Source organism: Arachis hypogaea, chromosome 5 (assembly GCF_003086295.3).
Source record: "Arachis hypogaea cultivar Tifrunner chromosome 5, arahy.Tifrunner.gnm2.J5K5, whole genome shotgun sequence".
Classification (NCBI taxonomy): domain Eukaryota; kingdom Viridiplantae; phylum Streptophyta; class Magnoliopsida; order Fabales; family Fabaceae; genus Arachis; species Arachis hypogaea.
This window is the reverse complement of record NC_092040.1, coordinates 26609465-26628378: the sequence shown is the minus strand read 5'-3', so window position 1 is coordinate 26628378 and position 18914 is coordinate 26609465. Positions and strand designations below refer to the sequence as shown.

Here is an 18914-nt window from a genome sequence, read left to right as displayed (position 1 = left end):
TGCTGAGTCAACATTTTATTCTGAGCCAAAATGGCATTCAGAGCATCAATTTCAAGAACTCTCTTCCTTTGAGGCATCCCATTATTCACGGAATTCCTCTCAGAAGTGTACATGAACTGGTTATTTGCAACCATGTCAATAAGTTCTTGAGCTTCTGCAGGCGTTTTCTTTAGGTGAATGGATCCACCTGCAGAATGGTCCAATGACATCTTGGAGAACTCAGATAGACCATAATAGAATATAGCTATCATGGTCCATTATGAAAACATGTCAGAAGGACATCTTTTGGTCATCTGTTTGTATCTTTCCCAAGCTTCATAGATGGATTCACCATCTTTTTGTTTGAAGGTCTGAACATCCACTCTAAGCTTGCTCAGCTTTTGAGGAGGAAAGAATTTAGCCAAGAAGGTCGTGACCAGCTTATCCCAGGAGTCCAGGCTATCTTTAGGTTGAGAGTCCAACCATGCTCTAGCTCTGTCTCTTACAGCAAAAGGGAAAAGCATGAGCCTGTAGACTTCAGGATCTACTCCATTAGTCTTAACAGTCTCATAGATCTGCAAGAACTCAGCTAAGAACTGGTAGGGATCTTCTGATGGAAGTCCATGAAACTTGTAGTTCTGTTGCATTAGAGCAACTAATTGAGGTTTTAGCTCAAAATTCTTTGCTCCAATGGCAGGAATTGAGATGCTTCTTCCATCAAACTTGGAAGTAGGTGCAGTATAATCACCAAGCATCCTTCTTGCATTATTGTTGTTGGGTTCGGCTGCCATCTCCTTTTCTTGTTCGAAAATTTCGGCAAGGTTATCTCTGGATTGTTGTAATTTAGCTTCTCTTAGTTTCCTCTTCAGAGTCCTTTCAGGTTCTGGATCAACTTCAACAAGAATGTCTTTTTCCTTATTCCTGCTCATATGAAGGAGAAGAGAATAGAAAAAGAAGAGGAATCCTCTATGTCACAGTAAAGAGGTTCCTTATTATTAGTAGAAGAAGAAAGGGAATAAAGAAAGGAGAATACAAACACAAAGGTGAGGATAGGGGCAGTGATTTGAGATAAAGAGAAGTGTTAGTGAATGAATAAATAAATAGAATAAGATGAGAGACAGAAGTTTTCAAAAATAATTTTGAAAAGGAGTTAATGATTTTCGAAAATTAAGATAATAAATAAAATTAAAATTAAATTTAAAATAATTAATTAATTAAAAAGAATTTTTGAAAAAGAGGGAGGTATTTTCGAAAATTAGAGAGGGAGTAGTTAGGTGGTTTTGAAAAAGATAAGAAACAAACAAAAAGTCAAATAGTTAGTTGAAAAAGATTTGAAAATTAATTTTGAAAAGATAAGAAGATAAGAAGTTAGAAAAGATATTTTAAAATCAAATTTTTGAAAAAGATAAAATTTTGAAAAAAGATATGATATAAAAGATAAGATAAAAAGATATGATTAAAAAGATATGGTTAGAAAAGATTTAATTTTTAAAATTAAAATTAATTACTTAACTAACAAGAAACTAAAAGATAAGATTCTAGAATTTAAAGATTGAACATTTCTTAACAAGAAAGTAACAAACTTCAAATTTTTGAACCAATCACATTACTTGTTAGTTAAGTTTCGAAAATTATGAAATAAAATTAAGAAAAGATTTTGAAAATAATTTTTGAAATTTTCGAAAATCATGAAAGAAAAATGAAAAATATTTGAATTTTGAAAAAGTTTTAAAAAGATAAGATTTTTAAAATTGAAAATTTGACTTGACTTACAAAAAATAACTAATTTTTAAAATTTTTTTGACTAAGTCAACCCAAATTTTCGAAATTTTGAGAGAAAAAAAAAAGAAAAAGATATTTTTATTTTTGAATTTTTAATGATGAGAGAGAAAAACACAAATATGACCCAAAACATGAAAATTTTGGATCAAAACCAATGATGCATGCAAGAACACTATGAATGTCAAGATGAACACTAAGAACACTTTGAAGATCATGATGAATATCAAGAACATATTTTTGAAAAAAATTTTATACAAAGAAAACATTCAAGACACCAAACTTAGAAATCTTTAATGCTTAGACAATATGAATGCAAAGATGCACATGAAAAACAATAAAAGATACAAAACAAGAAAACATCAAGATCAAACAAGAAGACTTACCAAGAACAACTTGAAGATCATGAAGAACACTATGAATGCATGAATTTTCGAAAGTTGCAAGAACAAAATGAATATGCAATTGACATCAAACTTAAAACATGACACAAGACTCAAACAAGAAACACAAAAATATTTTTTATTTTTATAATTTTTTTTGGATTTTATTTTATTTTTTTCGAAAACATATAGGAAAAAGGAAGTAATGAATTCAAAGTCCTCAATCAAAATTCCAGGAATCACCAGGTTAGTCTAAAGCTTGATGGCCAGCCAAGCTTCAGCATACCATTTTGAAACTCTAGAATTCATTTTTAAAAACTCTGAAGGATTTTTCGAAAACAAAGGGAAAATTTTGAAAAATATTTTTGAAAATTTTTTGAAAAGAAAATAAAAAAGAAAAATTACCTAATCTGAGTAACAAGATGAACCGTCAGTTGTCCAAACTCGAACAATCCCCGGCAACGGCGCCAAAAACTTGGTGCACGAAATTGTGATCATCAACAATGGCGCCAAAAACTTGGTAGCGCTCTCAAACGTGAATTACACTTAGTCACAACTCCGCACAACTAACCAGCAAGTGCACTAGGTCGTCCAAGTAATACCTTACGTGAGTAAGGGTCGATCCCACGAAGATTGTTGGTATGAAGCAAGCTATGGTCATCTTGTAAATCTCAGTTAGGCGGACAGTAAATGTTATGGAGTTTTTGAATAATAAATAAAGCAGAAAATAAAGATAGAGTTACTCATGTAATTCAATGGTAGGAATTTCAGATAAGTGTATGGAGATGCTTGTCCCTGTTGGATCTCTGCTTTCCTACTGCCTTCCTTCAATCCTTCTTATTCCTTTCCATGGCAAGCTGTATGTAGGGCATCACCGTTGTCAATGGCTACATCCCATCCTTTCAGTGAAAAAGGTCCAAATGCTCTGTCACGACACGGCTAATCATCTGTCAGTTCTCGATCATGTTGGAATAGAATCCCTTGATTCTTTTGCGTTTGTCATCACGCCTAACAATCGCGAGTTTGAAGCTCGTCACAGTCATCCAATCCCTGAATCCTACTTGGAATATCACAGACAAGGTTTAGACTTTCCGGATTCTCATGAATGCCGTCATCAATCTAGCTTATACCACGAAGATTCTGATTAAGGAATCCAAGAGATATGCGCCCGGTCTAAAGTAGAACGGAAGTGGTTGTCAGTCACGCATTCATAGGTGAGAATGATGATGAGTGTCACAGATCATCACATTCATCATGTTGAAGTGCAACGAATATCTTAGAACAGGAATAGCTGAATTGAATAGAAAATAGTAGTAATTGCATTAAAACTTGAGGTATAGCAGAGCTCCACACCCTTAATCTATGGTGTGTAAAAACTCCACCGTTGAAAATACATAAGTGATGAAGGTTCAGGCATGGCCAAATGGCCAGCCCCCAAACGTAATCAAAAGACCGAATGGTCAAAAGACTAGACACTAGTACAATAGTTAAAAGTTCTATTTATACGAAACTAGCTACTAGGGTTTACAGAAATAAGTCTAAGTGCAGAAATCAACTTCCAGGGCCCACTTTGGTGTGTGCTTGGGCTGAGCTTGAGCTTTACACGTGCAGAGGCTTCTTTTGGAGTTGAACGCCAAGTTGTAACGTGTTTTTGTCGTTCAACTCTGGTTCGTGACGTGTTGCTGGCGTTTGACTCCAGAATTTAGCATGGAACTTACGTTGAGCGCCAGTTTACATCATCTAATCACGATTATATATTGCTGGAAAGCTCTGGATGTCTACTTTCCAACGCAATTGAGAGCGTGCCATTTGGAGTTCTGTAGCTCCAGAAAAGCTATTTCGAGTGCAGGGAGGTCAGAATCCAATAGCATTAGCAGTCCTTTGTCAGCCTCTTGTCAGAGTTTTGCTCAGGTCCCTCAATTTCAGCCAGAAATTACCTGAAATCACAGAAAAATACACAAACTCATAGTAAAGTCCAGAAATGTGAATTTAGCATAAAAACTAATGAAAACATCCCTAAAAGTAGCTAGATTATACTAAAAACTACCTAAAAACAATGCCAAAAAGCGTATAAACTATCCACTCATCAGAAGGCAATAAAAGTACACATCATAAATTGCAAGAATTAAAGGAACTACAACTAATCAAGACAAGAGATCAACAATAGAAAACTAAAGCAAGCATCAAAGGACATTAAAACAATAAATTGCATTGAAAGGAAATGTAGATCTACAAAAGAATTCATAAACTACAACTAACAATACAAAAGAATTACAAGAGAAGTAGAATGCTACAACTACAAGAGAGCAATTAAAGATGAAAAAGGATAATCAAAGCAAAAGAGAAGAAGTAGAAGAAGTAGATCTAGATCTAAACCTAATCCTAATTCTAGAGAATAGAGAGCTTCTCTCTCTAGAAACTAACTAAAGCATGTTAAAACTAAACTATGTGCTAATTGGTAACTAACTCCGTCAATCCTTGGATTTAATAGCATCAGAAATGAGTTGGATTTGGGCCTGGGAAGCCCAGAATTTGCCCCCAGTGTTTTCACTTTGATGAAGTCACGTGCGAGTGGTGCACGGAATTGTGACCACACAACTCCGATACAACTAACCAGCAAGTACACTGGGTCGTCCAAATAATATCTTACGTGAGTAAGGGTCGATCCTACGGAGATTGCCGGCTTGAAGCAAGCTATGGTTATCTTGTAACTCTTAGTCAGGAGATTAATGATAAAAATGATTTTTGTTTATGAAGAATAAAAAACATGAAATAAAAAGTACTTGTGATTCAGTAATGAGGGACAAGTTGAGATTTTGGAGATGCTTTGTCTTCTAAATCTCTGCTTTCCTACTGTTGTCTTCTTCACGCACGCAAGGCTCCTTCCATGGCAAGCTGTATGTTGGTGGATCACCGTTGTCAATGGCTACCATTTGTCCTCTCAGTGAAAATGGTCCGACTATGGGTTACGTAGGGCTAATCATCTGTCGGTTCTCACTCATGCTAGAATAGGATCCATTGATCCTTTTGCGCACTGTCACTACGCCTAACATTTGTGAGTTTGAACCTCGTCACAATCACCCCTTCCCAGATCCTACTCGGAATACCACAGACAAGGTTTAGACTTTTCGGATCTCAAGAGTGCTGCCAATTTATTCTAGCTTATACCACGAAGACTCTGGTTTCACGGATTTGAACACTCTGTTGTCAGGAGAGGCAATCAAACTCGTGAACTAGGAACCCAAGAGATACACACTCAATATAAGGTAGAACGGAAGTGGTTGTCAAGCACGCGTTCATAAGTTGAGAATGGTGATGAGTGTCACGGATCATCACATTCATCATGTTGAAGTGTGAATGAATATCTTGGAATAGAAACAAGCGTGATTGAATAGAAAACAAAAATAATTGCATTAATCCATCAAGACACAGCAGAGCTCCTCACCCCCAACCATGGGGTTTAGAGACTCATGCCGTAGAAGATACAAATTCAGATGTAAAATGTCATGAGATACAAAATGAATCTCTAAAAGTAGTTTTTATACTAAACTAGTAACCTAGGTTTACAGAAAATGGGTAAACTAAGATAGATAGTACATAAATCCACTTCTGGGGCCCACTTGGTGTGTGTTTGGGCTGAGCATTGAAGCTTTCATGTGCATAAGCTATTCCTGGCATTAAACGCCAGCTTTGGTGCCAGTTTGGGCGTTTAACTCCAGCTTTTATGCCAGTTCTAGCGTTTAACGCCAGAAAAGGGTAGAAACTTGGCGTTAAAACGCCAGTTTGCGCTATCAAATCTCGGGCAAAGTATGGACTATTATAAATTTCTGGAAAGCTCAAGATGTCTACTTTCCAACGCAATTGAGAACGCGCCAATTGGGCTTCTGTAACACCAGAAAATCTATTTCGCGTGCAGGAGGATCAGAATCCAACAGCATCTGCAGTCCTTTTTCAGCCTCTGAATCAGATTTTTGCTCAGGTCCCTCGATTTCAGCCAGAAAATATCTAAAATCACAGAAAAACACACAAATTCATAGTAAAGTACAGAAATGTGATTTTTGCATAAAAACTAATAAAAATATACTAAAAAGTAACTAAAGCATACTAAAAACTACATGAAAATACCACCAAAAAGCGTATAAAATATCTGCTCATCAGCGAGCATCGACACGTACGCGTCGCTTGGCAATTTTCCATCCACGCGTATGCGTCATGTATGCGTACGCGTCACCATGCAACTTCAAATTCACGCGTGCACCGATCTCAGCATCCCAAATCCTTGTTTCTTCATGGATTCTCCACTATGCATGTTTTTCTCTTCACTTCTTCCATTCAATACTTGCCTTATGAACCTGAGATCACTCAACAAATATATCAAGGCATCGAATAGAATTAAGGTGAATCAAAATCACCAATTTAAGGACCTAAAAAGCATGTTTTCACACTTAAACACAAATAAAGGAGAATAACAAAAACCATGCTATTTCATTGGATAAATGTGAGAAAAGGTGATAAAATCTACCCAAATTAAGCACAAGATGTACCACAAAATAGTGGTGTATCAAATCTCCCCACACTTAAACCAAGCATGTCCTCATGCTTAACCAAGAAGGAAACAAAGGGTATTATCATTTATTCTATATAAACTAACTATATGCAACCTATCTAAATGCAATCTATCTAAATGAATGCAACTACTTGGTCAAAATAAATCAACTTCCAAGAATACATATATGCACAAGGGCTAAGAAATAGCAATTAAGCCAAACCACAATTGAGTTGAGTTATTAAAGATCTTACAAACTTGCAAGAGAAGTGATTATTCTAGGTGAAAACATGTAATTGAGCAATTGAACCCTCACCGGATGTGTATCCGCTCTAGTCACTCAAGTGTTTAGGGTTGATTCACTTAATTCCCCTCTAATCATGCTTTCCAAAATTTATTTTTCATCTAACAATCAACAACTATTCAATGCATGCATACACATATCATGAGGTCTTTACTGAGGTTGTAATGGGGCTAGAGTCAAGGTAGGATGCATATGATCAAGTGAGCTTGAGATTTGAATCTTTGATCAACTTAAACTTTCCACTTAGCCTATATGACAACCTATACAATTTCAAAGCTAACCTAACTACCCATTCTTCACTTTTTCACATACTCATGCGTTCTCTTTTTTGCTCACAACCCATATGCATTGATTATTATTGAACTTCACTTTGGGGCATTTTGTCCCCTTTTATTTCTTTTCTTTTTCTTTTCTTTCTATTTTTTTCTTTTGATGTATATATATATATATATATATATATATATATATATATATATATATATATATATATTCTTTCTTTTTATTTTCTCATTTTTTTTCTTTTTACAATATAGCATATACAATAGCATCAATGCATATGGTTTCACATTTAATGAACACATGAGCATGTACCCAATTTCCAATATCTTCAACAAAAATAAAAACGCCCTTTTACCTCAACCAATGTCCCAAGTTTCCCCACATTTGAATGATACACACACTCACTAGCCTAAACTAATCAAAGATCCAATTTAAGGACATTTATTATTTTTCGCTTTAAGGCTTGTAATGTGCTAAAATTAAGAACAAGTGGGTTAATCATAGGCTCAAAGTTGACTAACAATGGAAGATAAAAAGTAAGGCTATTTGGGTAAGTGAGATAAATAAAATGATGGCCTCAATCATATAAATGCATGTATACACAAAATAATAGACATAAAGAATCAAACAAATCAAAGATCACAATCATAGAAAGAGAATAATGCACACAAGAAGGAAAATAAGTGGTTATAAGATGTAACCACACCATTAGGCTCAAAACTCACAAGCTTGTGTTCTTAGCTCAAAAACATGTTTCACAAGATATAATTCAAGCAAGTTCAATGAAAAGTTTTCACTCAAATCAATTGGGGTACCCTATAAGTAATTTCTTAGAAAATTTCATCATTTTGACAAAGCTTATTGTGTATATATATATATGCAAAATAAGAAAATACAACTAGAATCCTAAAAGACCTAAAAAATGAAATGCAAAGGTGTTGGGATTAGAAACTTGTCACCCAAAAACGCCGATTGGTCAGACGACCTCCCCACACTTAAAAGTTCGCACCGTCCTCAGTGCATCCAAAGATGAGCAAAGGGGTACAGCGACTGTCTAGATTGCCACCTTCAGCTAGTAGGTCAACTGGTTGCTGCATGTTCTTTCTCCCACTTCCATTTTTGCTTAAGATAACTCATCCTGAAAGTAGAAGGCAGGATAGTAAAAAAAGTAAATGTAAAAGCAAGGAAGCATATATTGTTAGAATGGGTAAAAACCACTAGAATGAAGTGAGTAAATTAGTATGACATTAATGAATTAAGTGTGTGGGTTCTAAGATGCATGCGGTCTGGAACACATACTAGTATAAAAAGCTATGTCACAAAAGAAGCATGAACTTTACTCATTCTAGTGTGCTTGAAATACTTCTAACTTGTAGGTTAGGACAACTAAACAAACAACAAAGAAGCATGAAAGCATTCAAGCTAAAAAACATATGGATACAAATAATCATGAAACACAATGCATTAAAATAAATGCTCAACATCCATCAAGAAATTGCCTAATTGAAGAGAAGATTCAAATCACATGGTGGTCAAATCATGCAATTCAAAAAGATTTAACAAGCTCTAAAGGCAATGTCATTCACTTGGTATTCACAAAAGTTAAGCATGAAAAATTCAAAACCAAGTAATGAATTGTAATCTCAACAAGAGAATCCAACAATGAAAATTAACAACAATGATGTTAAAATAACATCTTATCAGTGATTAGCAGCAATAAACAGTAAACAAGATTAATAATCCAACACTTATCAAAGAAAAAGAGAAAATAAAATGAGAATTAAACTAACTAAACAACTAACTGACTAATTAAAAGAAATGAGTATAATTGGTGTTTGGTAGTGTTGGATGAGGGGTAGGAGAAGGGAAGAAGAAAGGAGAAGGAAAGAAATGGAAAGAAGATGAGAAAAGAAGAATGTTGAGACAAGGCGAGCCACGCGTACGCGTGGAGTGACGCGTGCGCGTGGGTAAGGTGAAATAGGAGTGGCGTGTACGCGTGGCTTACGCATATGCGTGCATGGCAAACCAAAGAGCGACAATGCATATGCGTATGTAACGCGTACGCGTGAGTTGACTTGTGCCTCAGGCACAAGTCTAGCACACGTCAGGTACAACTCTCGGGTAAAGGTATGGAGGAGTGAAACTTCTGGATCCACGTGTACACGTGGAGTACGCATGTGCGTGGATGGTCGAAAAACTTGGATCCACGCGTACGCGTGTGTAATGCGTACATGTGGATTGGTGCTCTATTTTTCAAAATTTTTTCAAGTTCTTGCACCAAACCAAGCATTCAAATCCCTCAAACAGCTACCAAGACACCATAAAATCTTATTTAACATACTAGACTACCAAATAAACTCAACAAACTAAACAAAACATGAAATTAAACCAATTACCAATATATACACAAAAGAGAAAAAATGAAAAGATTTTACCACAGTGAGGTGTCTCCCACCTAGCACTTTTGTTTATTGTCATTAAGTTGGACTTATGGGGAGCTCCTCTTCAAGGTGGCTTGTGTTTGAATCCATCTTTGAACATCCACCAATGCTTGGACTTCCAATAAGCTCCATTCTTCAAAATTAATGCCATCAAGCTTTGCTGGAGTTCTTCACAAGCTAAGGGCTCCCAAAACTGATCCTCATGTATTCCTGGATCCCATATCTTGTTTCTATACCCATCTTCAAATTGATCATCATTATTCCAATTGGGTGATAAGCAAGATGAATTCTCAATGAAGTGACCAAGCACCATCCTAGACCCAAGCAATCTAGCTCTACACCAACCTTTGCTTTTAAGTCTTAAACATATAACCATCATGGACTTTGACTTACAATGCCTACCACTAACCATCTCCCTTTTGCTCTTAAAGCCGCAAAGAGCTCTAAGTTGCCCATCCGTCTCAAGTATCCCATATTCAAGTGGGATCTTAAAGCTTAGAGATGAGAGATTTACCCACTCGAATGAAAGAATGGATGGTGATGGCTTGGGGAGGGGTGTTTCCAACGTCCTTGCAAGCTCTACTCCCTTGTGTTCTTCCTTGATTACCTCCACCTCTTTACAAACTTTTTCCATTTAAATCCTTTGTTCATTAACTTCATCTATCTCTTCTCCATCACTCAAATCATAAGAGAAATCTACCTCCTCATTGCTTTCAAGTTCACCGAGAGAAGGTTCTTCAAGTTCAAAGGGTTCATCACCAAGAAGGTTCGATGCATTGTCTTTATCACCAAGGGAACAAAATTCTTGCTTCATTCCTCCCAAGTTTCCATTCAAAAATTGCTTTTGAGGTTGTGCATTTTCCTCCTCAACATCAAATTCAATCTCCTTGGAGGGGTTTTCTATAACTCTAGGTTCCCATGGAGGTTTCGCATCTCCTAAATCCTCAACCACTTCTTCCTCTTCTTCAATAATCATCGATTCCTCCAATTGTTCTAACACAAAGTAATATCCCTCATTCTCCATCGGAGTTTCCAATCTCTCCTTTATGCTATGCTCTTCATTTGATCCCCCATTTGTGGCCATGGGGCTGCTTTGAGTGTTTAAGCATCGGGAGGCTAATAGGTTTACCACCTCGGTCAAGGTAGCCACACATTCTAGTGCACTCCTCTGCATATCTACTTGCCCTTGAAGAAGCAAAGTGAGAGAATCATCTATTGGGGCTTGGGATGGATAGAAGGGTTCATTATCTTGGAGAAAGGGTTCATAATAAGGAAGTGGTTCTTCTTGGTGAGGGTGTGGTGATGGTGTATATATTTTTGGGAGTATTGATATTGTGGTAGTTCCATATATGGTTCATATGGCTCAAAAGGTAGTTGATATGGTGGATGTGGATGTGGATTAGGGTCATATGGAAGTGTTTGGTGGAAAAGGGCTTGTGAGTATGGTTGATGGCTATGTTGAGGATATGGCTCATAGGCATATGGTGGTGGTTCTTGATAGTCACAAGGAAATTCACCATAGCCATTGAATTGACATGCATTAGGATGGGAATTATACCTATAGGAAATCGGAGGTTGTTGCCATGAAGAATGATCATAAGCTTGAGGCTCCTCCCACCTTTGATTGTTCCATCTTTGATGTATATTTTCATTGTGATCTCCTCTTCCTACAACATAGTTGTAACCAAACTCATAGCCACAAGGGTGAGAATTCATAGTGAAAATAGAAAATAAAAATAAGAACTAATAAAAAATAAGAAAATCAAATCCTAAAACTAGCAAGAGCTAACTAAGAAACAAAAGGCAAACATATTCACAATATTCACATATATACAATAACCAATAACAAGCGCACATTTCCAATTTTCCGGCAACGGCGCCATTTTGATGAACAGAAAATTGATGGTTTAGAATTTCACAATAGAATCTCGTTGCAAGTATAGCTTCTAAACCAACAAACAATCCTTTCATACAAAAAAAATTGTTTGTCACAAGTACAAACCCCTAAAAATAATAACCGAAGTATTCAAACATCGGGTCATCTCTCAAAGGAATTACAGGGAAGTGTTCTTGTTATTGGTTATGGGACAAGTATTTTGGGTTTTGAATAGGAGACATGAAAGATAAATTGCAAGAAAGTAAATGAAACTCAAATGTAAAAAGGTCTTGGCAAGGAATGATGGTCAAGGATCTTTGTCCTTGTCACTAACCACAATATGATAATTGTAAAGATTAATCCCATTAAGTCAGCCTCTAACGAATAAAGGAAAGTCAAATGAGCTACACTAATCCTAATCCATAAGTCCTAACCTTCTCACTAATTAATTTGGGGAAAGCTAGAGTCAATGGACACCAATTATCAACACTTGGACATTAGCAACTCAAGTTCACCTAAGTTACCATCCCAAGACAAGAACACAAAAATCTACTCTAACATCCTTCCAAGCATTTAATCAAACACTTGGAAGGTATAAAAGGAAAGCAAAGTTAAATTACAAGAAAAGTATATCTACAACTACTAATTGCAAGAAAATCAACAACAACAAAGCAATTAAGCAATAAGAGAAATCAAAACATGAATTGCATTAAAGAGAAATAGAAGAACAAGAGTGCATCAACATAAAAGTAAAGACTTACAAGAATTGAATGCTAAACTAGAGAGAGAAAAGGTGGATGAACAAGAATTGGTAAAGAAAAAGTAAATCAAAGCATGAATTAAACCTAGATCTAAGAAATCCTAATCTACCTCTAACCTAATTCTAGAGAGAAGAGAGAGCTTCTCTCTCTATAAACTATCCTAAAGCATTCCCTCCAAAATTCAATTATCACTTCCCCCCCTCCTTGACTCCTCTTGATTTCTGCATGAAATAGGCTCAGAAGTGAGTTGGATTTGGGTCTGGAAAGCCCAGAATTTGCCCCTAGCATTTTCACTTTAATGAAGTCACGTGCGAGCATCGACGCGTACGCATAGGTCACGCGTACGCGTCGCTTGGAAATTTCCCATCCATGCGTACACGTTATGTATGCGTACGCGTCGCCATGCACCTTCAAATTCATGCATGCACGTCTGCTGCACTTGCGCGTCGATCTCAGCATCCCAAATCCTTAGTTTTCCATGATTTCTCCACTTTGCATGCTTTTCTCTTCATTCCCTTGATCTACCCCTTAACAAACGCATCAAGGCATCTAATGGAATCAAAGGTGAATCAAAATTAATCAATTAAAGGCCTAAAAAGCATGTTTTCACACTTAAGCACAAATTAGGATACAATCATGAAATTATGCCATTTCATTGAATAAATGTGGGAAAAGTAGATAAAATTCACCCAAATTAAGCCCAAAATGTACCACGAAATAGTGGTGCATCAAATCTCCCCACACTTAAACCAAGCATGTCCTCATGCTTAAGTCAAGAAAGAAACAAAGGGTACTATCATTTATTGAACTGTAAACTAACTAAATGCAATCTACCTACATGCAACTATCTAAATGAATGCAATTGCTTGTTCAAAGTAAATCAACTTCCAAGAAAGAAAATATGAACAAAGGCTAAAGGTATTAACAACCAAGCCAAACCACAATTGAATTGAGTTATTAAACATTTTATAAACTTGCACGAAAAGTAATGACCATAGGTGAAAACATCTAATTGAGCAATCGAACCCTCACCAGAAGTGTTTGCACTCTAGTCGCTCAAGTGTTTAGGGTTGATTCACTCAATTCTCCCCTAATCATGCTTTTTAAGATTTGTTTTTCATCTAACAATCAACAATTATTTCATGCATGCATACATATATCATAAGGTCTTTTCTTAGGTTGTAATGGAGCGTTGATCAGATGCATTTATTTTTATTAAACTTTTCTGAGATGTGCGTTGATCAGATGCATTTATTTTTATTAAATTTGTGTTATTCCCTTCTCCTACGGAGGACCTTCAGGTTAGGTTCTCACCTCTCTACAATCCTATATTTTTCAGGAAATGTACAAGGAAGCCTTTGAAAAGCTTACTAAGCATTGGACGTGCAATAGTTTATTTTGAGGATTAATTCGTATCTATTATTATTTTTCCTCGCCTTTGTTATTGGTTATGCTTTTATAAAGAGGGATAGGAATTTGTAATCATAATATATGTTTGTATATTATTTGTATAGACTATGGTTGTAAATAAAGAATGCTATTAATGATGTGAATTTATATATATATATGATTTATTTTTAGAAGAAAATAAACCGTACAAAAAAAATATTGTCTTTAAAAGAAAAGTTTCTAAGGATTTTAGGTAAAGGCTCCTACTAGTAAAATATAGAAGTAGTCGTAATATCCTCGCTATCAGAGTGGCGCAGCTGGAAGTGTGACATTCTGGTGATGAAGGTATTACACTATGGATTAAGTTCTAGTGTTGTTTTTTAAATTTTAGTAAGAGCATTGGATTGTATTGGACATATGAACATATTGTAAAAACAATCATATGAATAAAATTAGATTGGCTGGTTTGTTGAACATTGAATTGTTGAACATTTTACTTTTAAATAAAATGTTGTCATGGGTTTAATGAATGATATATTGGCTTCTGCCAAATAATTTGAACTACATTGCTAATTAATTCTTGTTGCTAATAAATAAAATTAGTGGAGCAGGACTTGAGAAATAAAACGCATCATCATCATAAATTCTTATTGCCAACACTTCATAAATTTTTATTACATCAACATTTGTAAATACATAATCATCAGTAGAGTAGGACTTGAGAAATAAAATCTTATTGCTAACAAATTCTTATCATACTTAGCTTTCCCCTTATATCTTCTATCCTAACCTTGACAAGAATTTAAAAGAGAAATTACATAAAGTAGTGAAATGAAATTTGTTTTTGATACTTATTGCTTAAAATATAAAAGTTTCAATTTCTAAGATTGATCAAGAAATGGATTGCATTAACAGTATCATAGAGTATTAGGCCAATTCTACCACCAAACCAACTTCCTACTTCCCACTAGAAAACCAAGTCTGCCAAGCCTTTGTTCCCCAAAGAAGCCACCAACAAATGAACCAAAAAAAGAGCCACCTTCCCTAATTGCACCCTCTTTATCATTCCCACCATAGTACACTGCCTCATAGAAGTCCCATCCAACAGATATCATGGGACCTATCACGCACTGAGCCTTCTGTGAAGCCAACTTCGCTATCTTTGTGCCTTCTTTTTCAGCATGCTTCTCTGCTAATGACTGTGCCATGCCCTGTGACTTTGTATCAGTCAGTGCAAATTTCATTTGCTTCATTCTTTTCTTTCTCAATATGTGGAGCTCTCAAGCTGTGAAAATACAACTTCGTACTTTCTTTCACACTGCATGCTAGACTTCCATATCCTATGTCAAAGCAATTCCACATTGTAAACTTTTCACTCTTGGATGTTGCATTATCAGGAACAAGTTTCCTGCATTTCTCATCTTGAAAATATAACGAAATTAAAAACTATTATTTGAGATTGTTACAAATTAGAACGTTTCATTGTTGGAAAAACACTCTAGGTCATCAATAATTTTTATACCTCATTTTAATAATTATTAAAATATGTATCTCTCTTAAGCAAAATTTAGAAAGAAATGAAAACAACCGAATGCTAATTCATTGAATCCTAAACATGTTATTCAGAATATAAATCAAACTTAAGAACAATCATAAAAACATAGAACAAATAATGTAATAATAGAAACCATACAAAATAATACAAAAACAAGTATAAGGCACAAGAAGAGAAGACCACCCATAAATCACAAAAATTCCTAAACCCATAAACGAGAAGAAAACTTCAAACACACAAGAGAAGAGAAGACAAGAGAGAGCATCAAAGAGGAGAAGAAGATGCAGATGCGAAGATGCGACTTAACTGTCTAATCTCTAGCCACCAAACATAATACTAAGTCCCAGTCCCTCAGTCTTAGTCTCAGTATCTCAAAACAAAAGCTACCTAAAAGACTGGAGGCATGTACTAAAAGTCTATTTGGTCATGTGTTTGCTGATAAGGTGTTTTCAATAGGAACCATTGACAATGCATTGAAAGCTATCTGGGGGAGGCTGGATGGATTAGATCAATGAAGTTAGGATCAAACTAATTCCAATTTTTCTTTGAGAATGATTTAGATGTCATTAGAATTGAAAATGGATCCCCATGGCTCTATAAGGATTATGTTTTACATGTTCGAAAGTGGACATATGCTAACTCTCAAGACTACGAGGGAATTAGTTTTTTCCCATTTGGATTAAATTCTGGGAGCTTCCAGAAAAATTCAAGACTGCTGAAGTTGGTCGTAAATTGACTGAGAAAATTGGTGAGATTATTGATATTAACTTTTTCTTCGTCAGAGAAAAGGAATCCATAATCCTTAAATCTAGAGTTTTGATTAATAGTGATAAAAAGGTGAAGGACTCGATTCAGATGGCTGCTCCAGGAGGTAAGGTGCTGGGAATTGGATTGGGATATGAGTGTATTGAGGTCTTCTGCACCTATTGTGCTCACCTTGGACATCATTCAAAGCATTATCAGATCTTCATGTCAAACTCTACTTCAGGTGATATTAAAGTGGAAAGCATTGGCAACTGGGTCAAGACTGATTAGATAGGGAAAAGAATTGACAATTACGGTAGTGATAATACAAGCAATTTTAGCAATCAATAATCTATGCCTTCACAACCAAGGAAAAAACCTGCCCTTTCTTAGTTGTTTGAAAGCTTTTCTAAGATGAATTTGAAGCATGAAAGGAATGAAGCCCCAACAAGGAGTATATGGTCCCCTAGCCGAATTTCAGAGTTAGCTTGGCAGTCAATGACAAAATCTTGTTCTCCTATTATGTTAGAATATGAATAAAATCCAAGAAGATAATCAAATGAGCAAAAGACTACATCTAAAATAGATGGCAAAATAGAGTCATAATTCGCTTAACCAATCAGGTGGGACAAAGCGAAGAGTCTCTAATAAAGAAAATGAGCTTGTGTACAAGAATATGCAAGTTGAACAAGAGCTAATTGCTGATAAGAGAGTGGAGGATGCTAGCCGGTAAATGGCACCCGAAGACCCATCAGAATGTTATCATGGAATTGTCAGAGTTTAAAGAGACCCCTAACAGTTCACAACTTTAAAGGGATTGTTGAATCTCACTCTTCCGAGTTATTTTTTCTTTACGAAACAAAAGACCAATCTCAACATGTGGAAATGAAATTTAAGGTTTGTGGCTACTCTAATTGGCAAATTGTTGATCCTTCAGGTAATGCGGGTGGACTTGCATTGGCATGCAAGGATGGTTTTGTTGTTTAGATTATCAGTTATTCTGAGTTCTATATTGCTGCTTTGAAAAAAGATGTTCCTTTCAACATTGAATGGAAATTTGTAGGTATTTATTTAAACTACAATGAGAATATTCAGCTATCCCAATTCTAAGAAATCTCTTTGGTGTTCTCCCAACTCCAAAGTAAATCAGTTATTGTTGGTGATTTCAGTTTCATTGTTGATCAAAGTGAGAAACTTGGTGGTAATTCTACTTCTCATTTTTCTATTGTTGCCTTTAATTACTTTATTGGAGATAACTCATTGATTGATTTTGAAATGGTGGGTAGACCATTCACTTGGAATAGCAAGCGTAGGAAAGGTGAACTAATTCAGAAAAGACTTAACAAGGTGCTTGTTGATGAATCTTGGTCCCAATTATACTTTCAACCTACGGTCTTTGGACTATCAGGTTTTGATCACACCCCCTCTTTTTTGACACTAACAACCAATAAAAAATATCAAAGAGGAGATTCATGTTTCAATCCTACTAGTGTGATGAAGAACAAATTAGTAACTCCATCTGCGAGGCCCAAAACTCATATAGAAGGTTCAGCGATATTCAGATTATTTCAGAATCTTAAATTGGTTAGACACCGATTGGTTCTCTGGTAAAAGAATAGCTTTACTAATTTTGAAAAAGGGATTGTAGAAGTTACTACTCTCCTAGAACAAAAACAGTCATCTGGCATCATAGGAGGCACTGAATTACTTGAGCTTGAAGAGCAACTTGAAAAAGTATATTTGTACGAAAGACTTTACTGGAAAGAAAAATCTAGATCCAAACGGCTAAAGAAAAGAGACAAAAATACTAACTTCTTCCATAAAAAATTTAAATCTAGAACTAGAAGATATTGTTAGGGTGACTGAGGGCCACTTTAAGAGTATTTTCACGTCTTCCAATTAGGTGGATCATGAGCCTTTTGTCACAGACTTTGAGCCTAAGGTTATAGCTAACATGAACCATAAGCTTAGAAGATCTGTTTCTATGGATGAAATGGAAAGAGTTACCTTTAGTATCCACCCTCAAAGTACACCAGGAGAGGATGGTACAATTGTTGAATTTTTTATATTCCACTGGGATATAGTGGAAGAAGACGTGTTCCAGACTGTGATGAGTTTTTTTACTAGAGGTGACCACACCAATATCTGTTTAGTGCCAAAGGTCCCAGATGCGAGCAATATGACTCAAGTAAAGCCCATAAGTTTGTCCTCTATTGTCTATGAAATCATTTCAAAGGTGCTAGTCCAGAAACTCCATCGGTGTACGGTCAAGATGATAACCCCTACTCAGATTGCATTCCTAAAAGATAAGCGTGTTTTTTATAACATTCTTATAGCACACGAATGTATGCACTACCTTAACAACAAAAGCAAGCTTGGAATATGAAATGACACTGAAACTTGATGTGAGTAAAGCCTACGACAAAGTAGAATGGAATTTTCTATAGTATATTATCAAGTAGTTGAGCTTTAAATCGACAATCATTCACTGGATTCCCCAATTGATGATAACCGTTTCTTATTTTATTGTTATAGAAGGTCAATTCTATGATTTTTTTTAACCAAATAGAGGCATCTGTCAAGGTGATTGTCTGGCCCCTTTTCTTTTGTTATTATGCGCAGAAAGATTTTTTTTCTTGCTACACAAAATAGAGCAAAACAGTCTCATTTGAAAAATTCAAACAAACAGAAGATGCCCAACTGTAACTTACTTGTCAGTTATTCATGATTTTTATTTTGTTCGGTAAAGTCTCGAAAAATAGTTGTGCCTCTTCTAGAATTATTAGATTCTTATGAGAGCTTCAATGGACAAACAATCCATCCTAATGAATCATCCTTGTTTTTCAATAATAACACTCCAGGGTAGATTAAAACCTGT

General features: G+C 35.6%; 1 non-coding gene across 1 annotated transcript; it reads left to right on the top strand.

Moving 5' to 3' along the window:
* The first annotated feature begins 267 nt into the window (after nt 1–267).
* On the top strand, nt 268–371 carry LOC112805129 (small nucleolar RNA R71). Its single transcript, XR_003203739.1, has one exon. It is a non-coding gene; the product is annotated as a small nucleolar RNA R71 (small nucleolar RNA).
* The last annotated feature ends 18543 nt before the right edge of the window (nt 372–18914 follow it).